At 33.0% G+C, this 21,046-nt stretch overlaps 1 protein-coding gene, 1 long non-coding RNA gene and 1 other non-coding gene across 3 annotated transcripts in view; 2 read left to right on the forward strand and 1 right to left on the reverse strand.

Annotated features, from left to right (window-relative positions):
• LOC18101646 (receptor like protein 21) overlaps positions 1-21,046 on the reverse strand; it is a 246,832-nt gene that overhangs the window by 164,251 nt on the left and 61,535 nt on the right. The window lies entirely within an intron of this gene.
• Positions 1-21,046, forward strand: part of LOC127904255 (uncharacterized) — a 99,807-nt gene that overhangs the window by 72,271 nt on the left and 6,490 nt on the right. The window lies entirely within an intron of this gene.
• On the forward strand, positions 11,667-13,152 carry LOC18101644 (uncharacterized). Its single transcript, XR_008057240.1, has 2 exons — positions 11,667-11,977; positions 12,440-13,152. It is a non-coding gene; the product is annotated as an uncharacterized LOC18101644 (transcript).

A 21,046-nucleotide genomic window follows, 5' to 3' on the forward strand; every position in this document is an offset into this window, starting at 1 on the left:
GGGAGGGGGGGGCTGGTTGTTTGCAGATGGGGAGAGTTGGGATTAGGAAGAAGAAGGAGAAATAGGGGAGGAGAGGGTCGGCAAAGAGGACATATATTAACTTTTTCCAACGGTTTCACCGATAGAAAAGCCATCGGTGATGTCGTCGGTGATTTTGACGGAAAAATCGACACGTCACCGTACGGATCTGGCATTTCGAATCTCTCGGTGATTCTGTCGGCATTTTAAATGGCGAACCGGTCACGTCACTGTACGGGCTGTCATTTTGAATCCGTTGGTAAAAATAACCCCGCCAAAACCTCCACGTTAGCGACTCGCCTTTTTTTTAAATACAGAAACTTTTCCGTCCGTAATTCAATCGGTAACTACCGACGGAAATTTTTCGTCGGTAGTTACCGACTGAATTATGGACGGAAAAGTTTATGTCGATAATTTTGACCTCAAATTACCGACAGAAATATTCCGTCGGTAAATCCGTTGTTATTTAGCGAATTTCTGGTAGTGTATTTTTTAATTTCTAGTTAAGAGAGGAGAGAGAAATCATCAAATTCTAACGGGCCCAACTCTCATTAAAAATGGTGAAAAAAAATGCATGATGGCATAGGATGATAGTGATAAACTAATGCCTGTCCGTAAATTTGTTTACTTTGATTTCTCTAATAAATGTAAGGTTTACATAAAGTAACTATGGAATAATAAGAATATTAACAATAAAATTTATTTATAAATAAATCATAGATTTAATTTCTCTGAATTTTAAATTTGGTGTGAATAAATTCAAGGGATTTCCAAGATAAATAGTACAATATTAGCCTTTCAAAAAATTGAGAATCTCCCACTCTTCACTTTGTCTATAGTTTTACCTATATTATTGTCACAAATTAGGGATAGTTAAAACTAGTGATATTTCTCGCACGCTCTTAAGACTATAGTTTTTTTAATGACAATTTAGTTCTAATTAAAGACCAATTAATTTTGATTTATTATGAAAAGATAGGATTGAACGAAGAGGGACTGAAATGAAAAAGACACCAAACATGGGTCTCATGCCAGAAGTTTCACAAATGATGCATTTTGGTTCTTAAACTTTGAAAATCACGCAAATCATACAATTTCAGTATCTCAATATTTTTCCAATTTGATTTTGATATAAAAGTTTATTTTTGTTATTTTTAATCCCTGGTTAAGAGAGGGGAGAGAGAGGTCAATAAATTCAGGCAGTAGAGAGAGAAAAGTATTATTGATACCGATTGAAACAACCAAAATTGACTATATTTGTGTCAAATGGCTTTATTTGATGATGAAAGCTCACATTAAGTATTTTTTTTACCTTTAAAGTTCGTGAAAAAAGAGATCTGATATTTAGTTGATTTTTACCTTGAAAGAAACATGATAAGTAATTCTTTTTCTTAACACCACTGATCACTTCTTTGAATATACGTTATTGTTAATGTATGAGAATTTAAGTGGACTGAATTTTAGGATTTCTAGAAAAATTAATTATCTCAAATTTTGGGTTTTTATTTTTATTAATTTGGATTTTCTTTCTTACTTTTTAATATTTTTAGATGAGACTGAAATATTTTATATAAACTTAAAAAACAACGGTACTGAGATTTATTCATATATATTCTGTGTTACTATTATTTATATAAATGGATGAAGCATTAAAATTATAGAAGGTGATTATTACATACTAAACTCTGAAGATGAAATTGAGAAATCTCAAGGAGCAAACTAAAATTTAAACAAAATCTGACCAAGTCGTTCCAGAAGACAGGAAAGAAGATAAAAACAATGGAATCACATCAACATCACCAGCAGTATAACGTTCCCTTTCAATTAGAAAGCTTAGAAATAAATTGATTTCACGTGATAATAACATGAAGGTTTTTCTTCCGATCAAATAAACAAATTTCTATCTCCCATCTGGTCTGCTTTTGTTCTAGTCTCTCTCTCACTTTTGTTCTTTCCCTTTCTTCTTCTTTTGAGCTGCTTTGTCTCTCTTTCTATCCCCCATGATCTCTCAATCCATCAAAATTATAAATACATAGCATTTAGCGTTAATAAGAATTATACCCATTGAATTATACATATTAATCACTTGATGAAAAATTAAATATGACTAGAAAACAAATACAAAAAAAAAATGATAGTATATTAATCTAAGGTCTATTGTCCATTAATTGGACGGTGGTTGTATTCTAATACACTAAATTGAGATTTATTTTTCTATACAAGATGAAATTAAAACATATTATACCTTTTCAAGTTTACAGGGCAATATAATCTCACGGATTCATCTCATCTCGTAGAAAAAACATTGATAGCAATGGTCTCATGGACCCATCTCACACTATACATTCTAATCCAATTTAACATTTTTGTTCAATATATATAATCTCTTTGTTCATATATATTGTGTGACTCTTTACTTGTATAAACGGATGAAGCATGGAAATTATAGTACTTTCTTTTTGTAATATTTTTAATCTGAATATCTTTTAGGAAAAAATGCATGATGGAAATGTTCTCTCGGACCCACCTCATGGGGAAAAAATGCACGATGGCACCATCCAACGGGCCCATTCATGGAAAAATGGATGATGGCAATGGTCGAACTCTTGGAAAAAATGGAGAGTGAGCTGGCTAGCGTTGACCTTTCATTCATGTTTTTCCACAAAAGACTTTGACTTGGGGTAGCTGGCTAGCGCTAATCTTGCATTAATGTTTTTCCACAAAAAAACTTTGACTTGGGGTCAACTTTTCGGTTAATTACTTTTATGCAATTCAATTTTATTTTGCTATGTGGTTTCAATCAATGTTAGTAAAATCCAATTCAGCTTGACAGGTTCATCCATGATGTAGCCCGATCAAATGGATGCACTCAAATGTCTCCTGTAGGTTTACATACTTTATTCAAATTTATTTTTATTATTTTTTAATTTCTAATTAAAAAGAAAAAAGAAATCATCGAATTCTAACTGATCCAATTCTTGAAAAAACAATGAGAAAAAAAAAACAGGACGGCAGTGTACTCTTCATCACAAACCATTTTAATCTGTTTTTATTTTTTTTAAAAAAAAAATCTTGTTGTACAACAAATCCTCACAGTACATTTTTCTTACCCAAACTTTTATAACCTTATCCAGTAGCTACTGGCTCGTGATAAATCAAACATGTCCTGCATTAGTATGATTGAAGCTTACATAATTATACATGCTCTAGGCATTTCAAAAGGTTTTTTTTTTATCTTTATATTAATGTCCAACCAATGATCTTGTTATCAAAATTATTGAACTCGGACGGGTACAGTTTAAGACCCTGATCATGAATTAAACTAGTTAACACGTTTTATTTTTTTAAAATAAAACAATAATATTTAAAAGAATAAAATATCTAATAAAATTTCAATCAAATTATAAATTAATCCATCAAATCAACTAAATTAATTTTAAATTAGTTTTTTTTCATAACTTATTCTAAATCAAGAAATAAATTAATCATATCTCGAGTTAACTTACAAAATTTAGTATCATTAATATAATATGATAAAATTTTGCAGCTTTATTTTTTCTAAATTTTATGGGTATGTTGGGAAATATGGTAAAATTTATTTTTCAAAGTATTTTTTATTTAAAATAATATTTTTTTATTATTTTTTTAAAATTTACGTATGATAAACAATATAAAAAAATTTAAAAAAATTAAAATTTTTTAAATACGTGTTCTAGATTATATTAAAAAAAAAGGGTCCAAAGTTGTTCAGTAGAATCAATCAATCAATCATCGATGGACACTTGGGATAAAAAGGCTATTTTTTCTTGAGAACGGATGGAAAAGACTTGTTGCCACTTGTGTTGAAAAAGACTTGAAGGGCCTGTTGAGACAAAGTTGGAATCTTAAGACCTTTATTGATCGTGGATTTTTTTACTCCGCAAGACTTCACTGTTTTCTCGAATAATATTGAGGATGGATTATATAAAATTTTATATTTTTTTAATTTGATTTTCAAATTTAATTTTTAATGATTTAGTTATAATTGAAGATCAATTGATTTTGATTTTTTATTAAAAAGTTTTTTAAAAAAATGAATCAAAATAAAAAAAATGTTAAACATGGATGTTATAGTTTTACAAAAGAAACACTTTTATCCTTGAATCTTAAAAACAACACTGATATTTATTCATATAATTCTGTGTTACTATTATTTATATAAATGGATGAAGCATGAAAATTATATAAATGGATTAATACCGACTAAACTTTGAAGATGAAATTGAGAAATTTCAAGGAATAAACTAAAAATTTAACAAAATCTGACCAAGTCGTTCGAGAAACCAAGAAAATAACATAAAAATAATGGAATGACATCAACATCACTAGTAGTATATAACCCTTTCAATAAGAAAGCTTAGAAACCAGGCAGGCAGGCATCCTTGACCGATAAAAGCCCTAAAGTTAGAATCGATGATTGAGGGTGTTTGGGAGGCTGGAAAAAAAAACTGTTTTTTACGTCCACAATACTTCTCCATTTATATCTTCTAGATTTATAAAGTAAATTTGTACAGGGTGTTTTTAGCAAGGTGGTTTAACTTGTTTTTTTATTAAAATTTTATTTTATTTATTTAAAATTATTTTTATGTTTTTAAATTGTTTTGATATACTAGTATCAAAATTATTTTTGTTTTGATATAAAACATTTATTTCGTGCACCCATGAAATAAGAAGATTAAAATAAAGTTGAAAGAATTAGTTTTATATATATTTTTTATTTTTTTCAATGATGATTTAATGTCTTTATATTACTTTTCAAGTTTTGAGATTAAGTTCATAGCTCTTTCTCTTTAAAGACAAGAAATATATCACAAGATTAAAAACTATTTTATATTTCATTAAAATAAAGAAATAAATAACTTATATAATTACAGTATTTTCTTCTTAAGCAAATAAATTGATTTCACATGAAGGATTTTCTTCCGATCAAATAAACAAATTTATTTTAATATAAACATAATCTTAAAAAAAATAATCAATTAATAATGCAGCTTATCATATATAAAATGCACTGAAATAATATGTTTTTTTTATACATAACTAATTCTCTTATCCGAACTCTTTCAAATTACTTAGATTTTCTAACAACTATTATATTAAATGAGGAATCCTAAATCTTTTAAATTATAATTTTATGAAATAATATGTTTTTTTTATACATAACTAATTCTCTTATCCGAACTCTTTCAAATTACTTAGATTTTCTAACAACTATTATATTAAATGAGGAATCCTAAATCTTTTAAATTATAATTTTATAATTTATCTTAATGCATCCAAATCTTTTAAATTATAATAAAAGTTTATATACTAAAACTAATAAAAAGTGAAAGTAATTGATGTAATGACATAGCAACCATAAACATTTTGTGGATATTCAAAATTAAAATAACTCAGTTTTAAGCTATAATTGTTCATTCGGTCACCCATTCATGTATATATGGAAAATGATAATTTTAATATACAAATTTTCATAGCAATAATCTCACGGACTCATCTCTTCTCGTAGAAAAAACAACTCTTGATAGCAATGCTCTTGCAAACCATTCCACTAATCTATGTTGTGGAAAAAATGCTTAACGGTGATGGGCTCATATACCCATCTCACACTGCAAATTTCTATTCATCTTACTTATTGATAAGATTGTGTTGAAAAAAATATAATTAGTATTTAATTTAGATAAAAAAAACTTATTGGAAGTATTTTAGAAATGTTATTATTGATGGTTTATTTTATCAATGATACTCTTTGATTTTATAAATGATATGAGAAAATAAAAGTTTATATACTAAAATCATGCCTTATTTTATCAAAATTAAAGCATGATTTTCCACACGTTATTTCTATAAAGAAAGCAGCAAGTCTTCTGTATCCATTATTATCATGGAAAATGAGCTTCCATTAAAGACTGACATCAGCCTTATTAAATTTGATTTGGCAGGAAAGGTTGATGTGAGATCTAGTTTAACTTGAGTTTAGAGAAAAACTAAATGAGAGTTTACCCGTTAAACTTGAATAATCAAATAAGTTAAGCCGTAAATAGTTCAATTTAATAAAAACATGGTTTTACTTTTTTAACTATGCAATTTTAACTTAAAAAAAAACCAATTTCTTGAAATGACACAATTTTAAATTAACACAGGTCAACATGAACTAACCATAGATTGTTCACCTAAACCCTGATTAGCATTATAGTTTATTGAATAAAAAGTAACAATTTTAAATTAACAACAGTCAAGATGAACTAACCTGCACAATTTATTACCTATTTAACCCTGATTACTCATGTCTAACCATAGATTGTTCTATTTTCTTTAGTTTTGATGAACATGACATTCTTATGAAAAATGTCGCGCGCGCGTGTGAGTGGGAAAAACGCGTTTGTTCTATTTTCTTTACTTTGACTATAGTCTTCCCTGACATTATTATTGTCACAAAGTGGGCATATTTCTACTGTTATCTTTGAAGATTTGAATTGAAAAAGAGGGACGTAATTATATATTAGTTGAAATTTTATGATGTACATTAATTCTTTTAAATTAAAGTCAAGTTATTAATTATATCCTATATATAGATTTTCAATCCTCAAACCAATTTCAAACGAATCACTTCAAGTGAGTCATCATAGTTCATGATCAATTCCTTAAATCCTGTAAATAAGATTGATTGATCAAATTTTATAATTAATAATAATAAATGAGTAGCATGCTAATAAATATTTGTGGAAGTGAACTGTTTTTGATTGAAAAAAGAATAATTAAGCGATCCTCTTCTTTTTATATAATAATATAATAACTACCGTAGTTTAAATTATCTCGAAAGGCATGATTTTTCACATGTAATTTCCATCAAATTCAAAAGGCATGATTTTCCACACGTAATTTCAATAAAAAACAAAACAGTTGCAAGTCTTTATATTCATCATCATCATGGAAAGTGAGCTCATAACATTAACCTTTTCTTCATGTTTTTTTTTTTAAAGACTTTGACTTCGGGTCAACGTCTTGAGAATGAATACGAGTTCCTTCAAGCAATTACTCTCAAGCAATTCATTTTTTCTTTTAATTTTTTTTGGTACTGTATGGTTCAGATGAAGATGACCAAGTCGGCATTGGTTAGCTAAAATAATTTTATGGTTCCTATATATATATATATATATATATATTAGTTGAAATTTTATGATGTTCATTAATCCTATGATGAATTTTCAGAGAATGCACGGATAAGTCGATGAATCTTCAGAGAATACACAGATAAGTTTTCTAAAATGAATTTGTTCTTAATGCAGACTATTCTAGGAAGGAAAGCTAAAATAAAGCCTAGTGTTTACAACACATTTGAAGGAGATGTGATTTTACTGTTATAATTTCAGCCTAAGGATCATATGTCCTTTAATCATGTGCTTGATTCTTGTTGTCTTTTTTTTTTTTTTTTTGATTAGCGTGGGGTGTCTGGGCCAGCTTGCGCGCACCACGACTATTCCCCACGGCCCACTGAACATCCTGCAAGCCTAGTGAGCAGGTAAGGCACCACGGGGGTGACAGGCGTGCACATAGAGGATCGAACTCGGGACGGGAGCAAAGCAAGCCTCATGGTTGGCCACTGAGCTAGACCCTCAAGTGCTTGATTTAATTAGGCTTGTGCTTGTTTACAGGACGCTTCCCTTATAACCTAATAATTTTAATATACAACATTTTAGCACCTCCTCATACTTTTCACGTAGAATTTTAATAATCAGTGAGAATTTATTAATTTCCCATAAATCATAAAATAAAATGTCCCTTTTGGAATTAGCAAATTTAAAAATACTACTTCTTAAAATATTAATATTATAACTCCACATATATATATATATATATATATATATATATATATATTTATATATATATATATATATATGTTTATTATATCATTTAATTATTTAAGAAATAATCATCACTACTAACTGTCGAATCACAAATGTTTAAGGAGCACTTTTAGCTCTGCCACACATAATTTCCATTAAATTCGAAAGGCATGATTTTCCACACATAATTTCTATAAAGAAAGTAGCCAGTTTTCTATATCCATCATTGTCTTGAAAATGGAAAGTGAGCTCATAGCATTATCCTTTATTCATGTTTTTTTTTTATTTAAGAGAAACAACTTTGACCTGGGGTCAACTTTCCAAGAAGGAATCAGCCTTATTAAATTTGGTTCGGCATGAATTAATTTGGTCGAGGTTTAGAAAAAATTAAATGAGAGTTGACCAGTTAATTCATATTCTACTTAATCTAATCAAAACCTAGTTTTATTTTGTTAACTAAGTAATTTTTTTTAAAAAAATCTTGAAATCACATAATCTTATATTTGACACTGGTCAATATAAACTAATTTGCTTAAAAATCATGATTCAAGTACTAGGCCTAGGCCTAACCATGTTTAGTAACTTTGGTTTTGATGAACAAAACATTAATGTCATATATAATTTTTTTACAACATTTTACAAATATAATTCGCATTCAAATTGACACATTCATAAATTGATATAATAGTTCTTAATATTTATTTTTAATATATATATATATATATATATATATATATATATATATATATATATAATGAAATATTTTAAGAGTTGATTAATATTGTTAAACCATATATGTTATGTATGTTTTTTTTCAATTTTATTTTTTAATATTGAGTTTGCTTATCCCGATCTCATTATTCGAATAGTGGATTTGACGGCTTAATTTATGTTTGTTTTTTTTTCAATCTTATCCTTCAATATATAGTTGATTTGAAAATATGCTTCATAATGTTTTTTGTTTGATTTCTATGAGATTATTGTAGTCTTATTACCTGTGTTACAAGTTTGACGAGTTAAATCAAGTTAACCCGAGTTAGGTATTTTATGAACTTTTGAATTGAGTTTTTTTTTTTTCCATTTTCATCATTCAATATTTGGTTGATTGAGAATTATATTTTATAATTTGTTTTGATTTGCTTTATATGTAGTTATCCTAGCTGCATGACTTGGGTTGTGGGCTTGATATGTTAACTTGGGTTAATTTGAGTTATTTTTTTTTTATTGATCTTTTATTTCAATCTTATCTTTTAATATTGAGTTGGTTAGGAATTAAGCTTATAATTTATTTTGATTTATTTTCTATGGAGTTATCTCGGTCTCATGGTTCAGATATCAGATTTGACAGGTTTACTCGAGTTAATTAGGTTCGATCTAATATGTTTCAGTCTTAATATGTTTCAGTCTTAATTTTTTTTTAAAAAGATATTATCTTGGTTTTTTTTCTTTTTTAATCAAACTATATTTTTAACTATCCTACATGTTGTATTTGGATATGTCAAGTAGACCATGTTATATTTTTAACATTTATTTTTTTTATTAAAAAACATGTTAGTAATCAAAAGTTTAAGGATCAAAATTGATATAATCATCTAATAAAAAATATTTTTGAATTTTTCATAACTTTTAGAATGTTTTTTCCATTCAAAAAAAAATATGTTTTCATGAAAATCAAGATAAATTTTTCTTTTACCAGAAAATATTTTTTATTAACTAACTTTACTAATTATAAAACATTTTAAAAAATAGATTACAAAAGATCACTTTCTATGGAACAAGCCTGTATTTCTGTGAAGACATTCCAACAAAAAACAATTCGTGAAATATTAGCCTTTCAAGAAATAGAGAAGCTTCCACTCTTCCTCCTGATGTGATTAATTAGCGGGTTGGAGAGTGGGAAAAACACGTTTGTTCTATTTTCTTCACTTTGTCTATACATTATTATTGTCACAAAGTGATATATACTTCTTCTGTTATCCTTCAAGATTTCAATTGAAAACGAGGGTCGCAAAAAATTAATTTTTATAAAAATACCCTTAACTTTGGATGTGGATAATTGTTTGTAATATATTTACATCCAATACAAACAATTCATCAATGACCAAGTAGTCATTTGTTAGCTTAAATATTGAAAATACTTACTCTTTTTTTTTTTTTGGCCATGCAGTTCCTCTCTCTCTCTCTCTCTCTCTCTATATATATATATATATATATATATATATATATATATATATATTAGTTGAAATTTCATGATGTCCATTAATCCTTTTAAAAGAATGAAAGGCTTAACACTTTGTCGTAAATTTTTTAACAACCTATTTTTTTAATTTTGAATATTTCATCTGTAATTCCGTCGGTATATACTGACCGAATTATTCCATCGGTATATAACGACTGAATTATAAACAGAAAATATTCCACTGGTAATTAGGACAATAAATTACCGACAGAATTATTCCGTTCAGTAATACCGTTGGTATCAAGCGAATTTCTGGTAGTGTCTGGAATCGAAGTTTCCAGGCTAAATAGTTGGTAGAGGTAAGTTTTAATGGAGTTTGAGCTGCAACATTGATGCTAATCAATGTGCTATGAGTTTTAATGGAGTTTGAGCTGAGATGATAGGAAACGATTCTATTTCTCATGTTGAATGAATGAATCAGATTGACACAGCAGAAGGAATTACTAACTGAGTTGCCTAGCCTCTAGCCTATATACTCGGAAATATAACGCTGGAAAACAGATTATGCATGGTTTGTTATAACAGCTGTATAGTGCTATAGAGAGACGTGTCTGTTGCTCTATCCCTAAAGTTGAGAAGGTGCCAATTGGAGCTCAAAATTCAATCTGCACCTCAGTCAGGGTGTTGCTCCAGCCCGAAAGTTGAGAAGGTGCCAAGTGGGCTCAAAATTAGAAAATCGGCGACGTCTCAAATTAGCTTCTCAGGGGTTATCCGATCCTCAACTTTTTGAAAAGAATCATTTTAGTCCATACATCTCAGATAATTCTCAATTGGATCCTTTTGCAATGTCTTTGGGTTTTTTCTTGTTAACTTTTCTTCAGCAGGACCCCTTCTAATCAGTTTAGTTGCCAATAAAGATTAATGTTTTTTCTTCCTAAGACCAACCAACGTTGCATCATATATGATTAAATTATTTGAAAATACGATAACGATTATAATTTAAAGTATGTTTTACTTGGAAATATATTAAAATAATAATTTTTTAAAATTTATTTTTTTATTAGCATATCAAAACAATTTAAAAACATAAAAAAATAAATTTTAAATAAAGTTTTTTAAAAAATATAATTTCAATTATATTATCATGCACTACCTAATTAATCCACCAAGTTGACCACGTTGTACATAGTTCACAATATGACAATTAACTCTTAACTACCAGCAACACACACTCACCTATCATAGTACCTTCTAAAAAATAATCCTTGAAAAATTCATATAATTTTATCATACATGAAATTCAAAATAATATTCTTTATATCATGCTTTTATAAGAAATTTTAATATTTTTTAAAACCAAAAACGTAGAATGAAAGAGGAAAAAAAAAACTGTATTCTTTCTTGCAATGCATATAACGGAGCTGTGTAACAGACCCATAGAACTGGCAACGGAGCTGTGTAACAGACCCATATAACGGAGCTGGTGTTCTTCCACTTAGCAGATTCATTTATATCATAAAATAAATTATAATAAGAATGAAATGAAATTGGATTTGAAAATTCTCCAAAACTGGCAACGGAGCTGTGTAACAGACCCATAGAACGGGAGTGGCACTTGTTGGTAAATTATTAAATTATTTTATTATGGATTTGTGGACATACACTAGTGTTAGAAAGCATATGGATTTGTGGAATGATTTTACCCTTCTATATATTGCTTCATTTTCTGTTAATTTTCCTTAACCATGACCTTGCAATTTTTTTTCTTTTAATTTATGGATAGATTTACGAGAGAGCGAAAATTGCATATGGATTTGTATGGCCAGAACAATTATTTACGGCTGAGAACATGACCTGGAATGATGGTGCAAAAACAATTACATGTGGCCTTGCTGTAAATATCTAACAATCAAGTCCCTCTAATTTCTTTCAAGAACACTACAGCAATCTATGCTGTTATAAAACACATTACCATCAATTTTATTTTTTCCATTTAAAAACTCTCTTGAAACCATTTTCTGTTAACATGGTTTCTACTTATTTGATTTTCACGTCCACTTCAAAGCATTTGAGCGAAAATCTGCTATTGTTATTCTGTCTTGGCACAAAGCATTTGAGTTTGTTGCTTTTTTTTTTTTTTATATAATCATCGAGAGTATATTAAGAAGGCCATAAAGTGAATAGCCAAAGAAAAATACAAGGATATGAAAACAAGAAAAAATAAAAAAAGTTGATCTACTACAGCAAACAACAAGAAGACTACCTAAGATTTCTTATTACACAAAGCATTTGAGTTTGTTGCTTCACTTGTCAAATATTTTCTACTCTTATCCTTTTATGTGCTCCATGCCATTAGGAATCATCGATGCTGCGAAGTGCACTCTTGGAGCATGGTAATCTCATACGATATGCTGAAAAACTTAAGACAGATTTCTTGGAGGCTGGATCGTCTTCTTCTGTCCCGCAATTCCTTTCAGACGCTTCATCAAATTCAAAAAGACGTCTTTCAAATTCAGGCAAGATATTTTCATCTTTTATTCTTGTGAATATTATATTGGTCATCTGATAGTGTCTTGAGTTGTGGATTTACTATACCAAACCAGCCTCCAGATCATGTTTCAGTCATCATCAAACTAACAATTTGTTGTTTAAGATGCTTCAAGAAAAATAAAAGCCATTGGGAAATAAGAGGTCAAAAAGTACCATCCATGTCTCTTTTCTTTCAAATAGAATTTCAACTATTTTCATGTGTTTTTATCACTAGGCTCAAAACCTAAGAAGCAACCCGAGAGGGAAAGGACAGAAGAGGAGAAAACTTTCAGAAGAAGGGCAAGATACTTTCTAGTAACACAAGTAGTTGCAGTTTTAGTCCTTCTATCTGTCATCAGCAGTAATGATTTTTCTGAGGTGGAGGTTGATGATGATGAAGATGAAGATGAAGATGAAGGGTTCAGTTATGACTGAAGAAGCATTCATTTTTTGTCAAATTTGTATTTTCCTTGACAATTTTTTTCCTCATGACAATTCAGTCATGGACATCACTGTGAGAAAGATAGTTTCCTTTTCACCTTTCATTATTGTATTCCATGTAAAATTTTTGAAAAATAATCATCCAACAGTTGGATTCTAATAATGAAAATTCAGAAACTCTCCGTGCTGCAGGAAATAGCCCCTGTAGTTGTTGAATTTGAATCCACTGTAAAAAAATAACCCCGTGAGCACTCTTTCATTCTCATTGATTTACTTCCAATTCCTTCTTCCTGTTTCTGGTTCTTTGTTTACGCCGTTTCTGGTGATATTGAGTTCGTTTTTTGGTTGGTTCACCTTTTTAAACAGTTATAGGCAATGCCAAGAGAAGCATTTGTTCAATTTAGAATATTGGAACAAAAAATGATATGACTTTATTTTCATGTATTCTTTCACCGGATATTTGTCCATGTCTAATTGGATCTATTATTCTTGTAATTCTCATTTTCTAGTTTTTTGTAGAGGAAGTTTAATTTTTTTTCGTTTTACCTCCAGGTGAAACTAATGATATCAAATACAAGGTTTTCTAGTTTTCTGTACATCACTTTTGAAACATCCGATACCTGGTCTAAGCATAATCAAATGACTTTAATCAAGCATTGCAGCATATGCTGGACGGTTGAGATTAGAGTATTCAGAAGTGGAGATGAATTGTTATGTGGAATCTCGAGACTGCTTTGAAAACTCAAGGAATTGAAAAGCCCCCGCTGTATAAAAACTCTCAAAAATTTATTAGTATTGTTTTGGGCCCTTCCAGCTTTGTTATATTCCCTTAACTTCGCTAGCTAGAAACCATCCTTGGACTTCATTTACATAGCCTTGTAGCAAAAATTCTCGCCTAGTAGATAAAATCCCACCACAAGATTGAAAGAGTTTCTTGCTTACAAGAAAACTCGTGTCCAGACAAATACATAAATCGTGGTTAACCAGGTGACCCTAATCCAGAGGGAAAATGAGCAAGGGACCGAAACAGACAGTGGAACCATGTACCTATAAGAAGTCGATTCAAGGGAGGATTAAGAAAAGTAGCAAAGCTCCATCTATGGCAAATTGGAGAATGGAGACTTTTAGTTGATACCGTTTAACCATGGCAGGATATTGGTTGACGTTTCAGTCCCAGTACAGATCTATCCGGTGATCGGTTGGCACATGCATAGCCAACTTAATTAAAGAAAACAACAGCAGTAATCTGCTAAAAACAACACTCATATATGGTGATTCTTAAGAATGTTTAAACACATTCTTTTAAATTTATTGTATGTTTGAGAATATAGTTGCGATTTGGATGAAATAAGCCCCGTCTCTTCCCATAAATAGAGAACTTCTTCCTGGGCGCGGTATTGATAGCCAGATGGATCATAGAAATACTGCACAAAAATGTTAAGAGACTTTCCCACTATGAGTAGAAAGATTTGGAAAAAGATTAGAAAGAACTCATATTATAAATAACTTTCTTATAACTATCTCTTGCTTAATTCTCATTTTCTAGTTTTTTGTAGAGGAAGTTTAATTTTTTTTCGTTTTACCTCCAGGTGAAACTAATGATATCAAATACAAGGTTTTCTAGTTTTCTGTACATCACTTTTGAAACATCCGATACCTGGTCTAAGCGTAATCAAATGACTTTAATCAAGCATTGCAGCATATGCTGGACGGTTGAGATTAGAGTATTCAGAAGTGGAGATGAATTGTTATGTGGAATCTCGAGACTGCTTTGAAAACTCAAGGAATTGAAAAGCCCCCGCTGTATAAAAACTCTCAAAACCGAATGGAACTGTATAAATTAATTTTGTGGCCAAAGTAGTTGGATTCTAATAATGAAAATTCAGAAACTCTCCGTGCTGCAGGAAATAGCCCTTGTAGTTGTTGAATTTGAATCCACTGTAAAAAAATCACCCCGTGAGCACTCATTCATTCTCATTGATATACTTCCAGTTCCTTCTTCCTGTTTCTGGTTCTTTGTTTACCGTTTCTGGTGATATTGAGTTTGTTTTTTGGTTGGTTCACCTTTTTAAACAGTTATAAGAAACTAAGGTAACTGAGAAGCATTTGTTTATTGATTGCAAATGGTTCAATTTACAATAAGGAACAAAATATGATATGACTCGGCGATGCTATAACAAAAAAGATATGTGAGCTTCCGTGTTTGATAGATTCAAGCAGTTTCCAATCCCAGATATTTCTAAGCATACATGCTGTTCATCTTTGGTTAGCTTGCCAGCTAATAGATCACAAAGAAATATGTTAGCAGGACAGCAATTGCTCTACGCTACCTTTGTCATTTAGGTTATAACATGTAATTACATCACTGATGCTAGCAATGGAGCTTTGGAATGCCATTATCACATGGTAATTAGATCGGTTTTATACTTTGTAATTGTCACGTATAGTGGAATTGTGTTTATTTCTGTTCCTTTAAACTAACTTGAAATTTGAATTCTTCCTAATTAATCAGCTATGAAATAAAAACCACACAAATATATGAAATTTGTAAATGCGTTTCACGTTAATATAATTTTTTTTTGTTCAACTATCACTTCATATGTGTGCACAGAATGGAGCTTCCAATGAAGCAATTGTACTATTCAATGAAATGAGAGAGGCAAGTCCTAATCCAAATAAAGTCACAATGATTGAAGGGGCCCTTGATTTGGGGAAATGGGTTGAGACACATGCATCAGAAAGAGGTTTACAGCACGATGTCTATGTTGCAAGTGAATTAATAGATATGTATGCAAAATGTGGGAGCTTGGATGATGCACTCAGGGTTCTTGAGAGTGTTCCTATCTAATTTTTTATTTATATTTTTAATAAATTTTCAAAAAAAATTAAAAATAGCAAAAAACAACGAAAATCCCCTAAAAAATGCATTTTGATATATTTGCATTATTTTTAGTATTTTCAACGTCATCTTAGAAAAATTTAAATTTTTAAAAGTATTTTGAACGCGTTAATTTTACAATCATTGATTTTTTGAGTGCACGTTGATATTGCTCGCTTTAAAAAAATACAAAAAAAAAAAAAAAAGAAAACAAAAGAAAATGAAAAATTGAGGGACTAGTTTGGAAACCCTAGAATATTTTGCCTATAAATACTAGTCTACAGGAAAAAAACCATGGGGGGAGAAAAAGAAAGAGGCAAAGGGCCGAAAAATATTTAGGGGGAGGAAAATTATGAAGAAGCTCTAAAAACCCTAAAAACAAAACCTACATCTATCTCTAGGGACGGCGGCCGCCTCCCTAACCTTGGCCAAAGAGAACTGGGGCTGCTCGCTTCCCCTCTGTTGTAACCTATTTTTGGGTCCCCATAAAAAAAAATATAAAAAAATAAAAATAAAATTGAACAGTGTCGTTTTGACACTGTTCCTCTTCCTGCATGTTGCTAGAGCCCTACGCCCTTGGATGACAACAAACCAGGGGAGTCGCGCCTTACCAGCCGCGCTCACTGCCCAACCAACCAGCAGGCCGCTCCCCTGCTCCCTATGCGCAGCAACGTCCCCGCTCCCCCTTCGCCTATAAATACTGCTCTTAGCAGCTGCAACAAGGGGGGAGAGAGGTTTTTGGGAAGGGAAGGATGAAAGGGGGATTTTTTGGAAGAGGGAGAGGGCTGTTTTGAAAGACACAGGGGGAGAGATTTTTGGAAACTGATAGAGGAAGAAGTTTGAAATGAGGAGAGTGACGGTGAGAGGTTAAGAAGAGAGGAAACGAAGCAGCAAAACACTGCTCGTCACCGAGGACAGCTCACCATCTTCTTCCCACCCGCAACAACACCACCAGGAACAGAGCACTTCATCATCACCACCAGCTGCCACTGTCTTCCCCGCCGGCAACACCACCGTGAGAAACAGAAGGAAGAAAGGGAAGCAGGGGAGAACAGAGCTGAAGAAAAGACACATAGGAGAAAAGGAAAAAAGGCCGCCACCACCAGTGCCTCCACGAAGCAGCGGCAGAGAGGGAAGAACATCGCTGGCAGCAGAGAACCAACAAAGAAGGAGCTGACAAAAGCAAACAGGGAAGGAAACCAGAGGCTGGCGCCTCTGCACAGGGAAGAAGAAGAGAAAATAGTTGTTGTCACCGGGCTCCACAGCCACTAACCACCGTCCAGCCATCTCTGATCAGCCGCCACCAGCATAACCATCGGCTTCTTTTCTCAAGAACGCAGGAAATAACAGAGGAAGCCACCATCACCATCGGCTTCACCTTCTTCAGAACCAGGGAACCAGCAGAGAAAGTCAGCAGCACCATAGACTTTTCCTTCTCCAGAATCAGCTCCCCAGACCGCCACCTCCTGCACCTCTATGAAGCTGCTGTAAAGAGGGAAGAACAGCGTTGACAGAGGGAACAAAGGAAACCAAGAGAAGGAGCAACGCCTCTGCAGAGGGGAAGAGAAAACAACTGCTGTCCCCGGCTTCCACAGCCACCGACCACCATCCAAGCCATCCCCGGTCGGCCACCACCAGCACCACCGCGAGTGCACGCCATTGCCATCGTCTTCAATCACCGTTTCCGCCACCAGGTTTGCTCCCCAGGTCGCTGTGCATGCACCATTTCCTTGCATTTCACTGTTCAAGTGAAATATAATTCACTTGAACAGTGAAATGCTATTTCACTGTTCATGAAATATAATTCACATATGCACAGTAACCAGTCCATGTTTGTTTTGGGCTGGGCCAGCCCAGCCCATGCTGCTGGGCTGAGTCCAGCCCTGTAGAAACCAGGCCCCAATTTATTTTGGGCTGATTTTGGCCCAGTTTCTTTTTGGGCCGGGTCTGGCCCGCTCGAACAAAAATTCTTTAAAAAATTATTTCAAAAAATATGTGATTTTCTGTAATTTTATTACTGTATTTTGATCAATATCGGTTTGTATTTTTATATTGTAAAGATACAAATCCGGTATTAAAATAACCGGTTTTTGTCAAGTTTTCAAAAAATGTTTTGTTTTCATGCATACGGCCTAGTCTCTCCAATATATATATATAAATATTCTAACATCATATTTTCACACAACAAAGAAAATTTCAAAAACAATATATGTATTAACATGCATTTCGGCTTTAATAACCAGTTTATTAAAGCCATGAGGACTAGGCCAATATTTCAAAAATTCTAAAAAAATCTTTTTTGTCTTCTTTTAGTATCTGGGATTATGAATTTATGCGTAAAACGTATTCCTGATATTAAAAATATGGTTTTTTTACATAGACGTTAGAACGGTTAGGTTTTACCCGATAAGATAAGGACCTCCTTATTGAGGAGGACTTTTCTTGAACCATAGACGGACCAATAACTAGGAAACACAACGAGACCTTGAATTTTATCAGACAAATAAACAATGCAGCTTACCTTAGGTATGGCGTATTTGGGGTGCTAATACCTTCCCTTTACGCAACCAGTCCCCGTACCCAATCTCTGAGACCAGTTAGGGTTCCTAGTGATCAAAATACTAGGTGGCGACTCCCATTCCATTTTCCTACCAACAAAAGACAATATTTTCTTGTCTCCCCACATTTGCCAGATAGATGCCAAAATAAGTTTACATTTTAGATTTAAAGTGGGACATATATTTTCGCCGCGACGCCGCACCCGTGCGACAGAATGGCGACTCCACTGGGGACCTTGTGGACTAAGCTTTGTTTTTGTCTGATCTGTTTTTTGTTTTCGTGTGTTTTTAATATACCTTTCCTTGAGTTATCTGCTTATATGCTTTAAATATTTTTACATATTGTTCATGCATTTGTATATAACTATCCCATGCATCTTATAGAACTGTCACATGCATCACATATTTTGATTTTGAGAAGCACACACAAGCTTTAAGTTAGGTGGGGGATTAGCGATTTGCCCTATGACTATCGGTCAGGGTTCAGATGCGTGAAACACCCGACTCATATCTGAGTGCCTGCTTGGTAATGGTGGGTATACGTACTTTAACCGTTCCTTGCAACGCCCCCATACTGTCTTTACGAAGAACGTCACTGGGCAGATATGAGACCCTTTCAAGACCAGATAGAAAAACTGCCCATTCTCACATAATGAATAGAGCTTATCCTTAGGATATGTATCTTACTTTCTTTTGCATCAAGATTAATAATGTTAAATTCATCAAACCAGGTTTTTTTTGAGCTGAAATCATGACTAAATGCATCATATGCACCACAGATCGTGAAACATAGGTCCCACATCCAAAGTCCACAACACCCGGTCTAGATCGAGAATGGAGAACGAAGAAAGAGCTCACTTAGAGTCACATTATCAGACCGAGTTGGAGTCCGTAAAAAATGAAGTTTCTCGACTAACCAACTTACTCGAGCAGCTTTTCAGAGCTAAGAATGGGGAGGGAACATCAGCACAACAGCCTGAAGAAGCGCCAGCAGCTCACATCCCTCAAGCATCTCAAAACCAGGGGGCAAACTCGGCCAATGAACAACATTTTGTGCCTATCGCCCCTATCCAGCCAACTCATGCTCCAGTCACTGTGGACGTAACAGCGGAGGGAATCCCGGATAATAGGTCTCCCGGTTTGATGGACCAAGACAAGTTGTTTGCTTTGGAAGAAAGATTACGGGCAATTGAGGGTAATGATTGGTTTGACCCTATGCGAGCAGCCGAAGTATGTTTAGTACCAAACATCGTGGTGCCAAAAGATTTTAGGATACCAGAGTTCATTAAGTATACTGGTTTGGAATGCCCAAACACTCACCTTCGATCATACTGCAATAAAATGGCAGAAGTAATCCGCGATGATAAAATGCTAATTTATTTCTTTCAAGATAGCCTCGCAGGATCCGCTTTGAGTTGGTACATGAGGTTAGACAGTGTCAGGATCAGGAGCTGGAGAGACTTGGTGGAGGCTTTCCTTAAGCAGTACAAGTTTAACATGGAAATCGCTCCTGATCGAACAAGTCTAATGTCAATGGAGAAAAGGAGCCAAGAGTCGGTAAGGGCCTATGCGCAAAGGTGGAGGGATGAGGCAATGCATGTCCAACCCCCTTTGATAGAAACGGAGATGGTGACCTTGTTTGCCAATACCTTCAAAGCACCATATTATGAGCACCTAATGGGTAGCTCATCTCAGCATTTCTATGATGCGGTACGCATAGCTGAAAGAATAGAGCAAGGGATTAAAGCTGGACGTATAGCTGAGCCATTGGGGACGAAGGGTTTTATTGGAAGAAAAATGGAAGGTCACGTTTACGACTTCGAAGGTGGGTCCGAGGGCGAGATAGTGGATTCACTTAACCCACAAATACCTACCTCTCATGTTGCCCATATAAACTTTAACAAACCTTTTTTCTCTAATCGAGCAAATAACCAGTCAAACAACCAAAACAACTACCAAAGACCAAACACAAGATACATCTCAGAACAACTACCGCCATTACCCATGCCTTTGAAGGACGTGTATGCCAAACTACTAAGCATTGGACAAATAGCTCCTATCCCCGCACCACCACTACAACCACCATTCCCAATTTGGTACAAGCCCGAGTTGACTTGCGAGTACCATGCTGGTAATCCCGGGCATAGGATTGAAACCTGCTACGCTTTCAAGAGGAAGTTGTTGGAGCTTATTAAGATAGGATGGGTATCATTCGAGGACAAACCTAATGTTAATTCAAATTCATTACCTAGTCATACCGCAAGTAATAGTGGATAAAGGGTTGAAAAACCTCGGTCAAGAATTGTCAATGATGAAGAAGGTGAGATCGAAGTAGATGACAAGAAAACACAGGTGGGGAAGGAAGATGAAGCACTGCCACAACTAACTGTCCAGATACTAGAAAAAGTCTCAGCCAAGACCTTTGGGCGCAAGTTGGCTCAGGGTGAGAAGTTTCAGAACGGGGTGACCCAAAAAGCTCTTGTAGTTTTTCAAAATGTAAACCAACTTTGTTTGCCTTAGCATGCTTTTGTCATTGCTTTTGGTTTGCTTTTATTTT

This window comes from Populus trichocarpa, chromosome 1 (assembly GCF_000002775.5).
Source record: "Populus trichocarpa isolate Nisqually-1 chromosome 1, P.trichocarpa_v4.1, whole genome shotgun sequence".
NCBI classification, from domain to species: Eukaryota; Viridiplantae; Streptophyta; class Magnoliopsida; order Malpighiales; family Salicaceae; genus Populus; species Populus trichocarpa.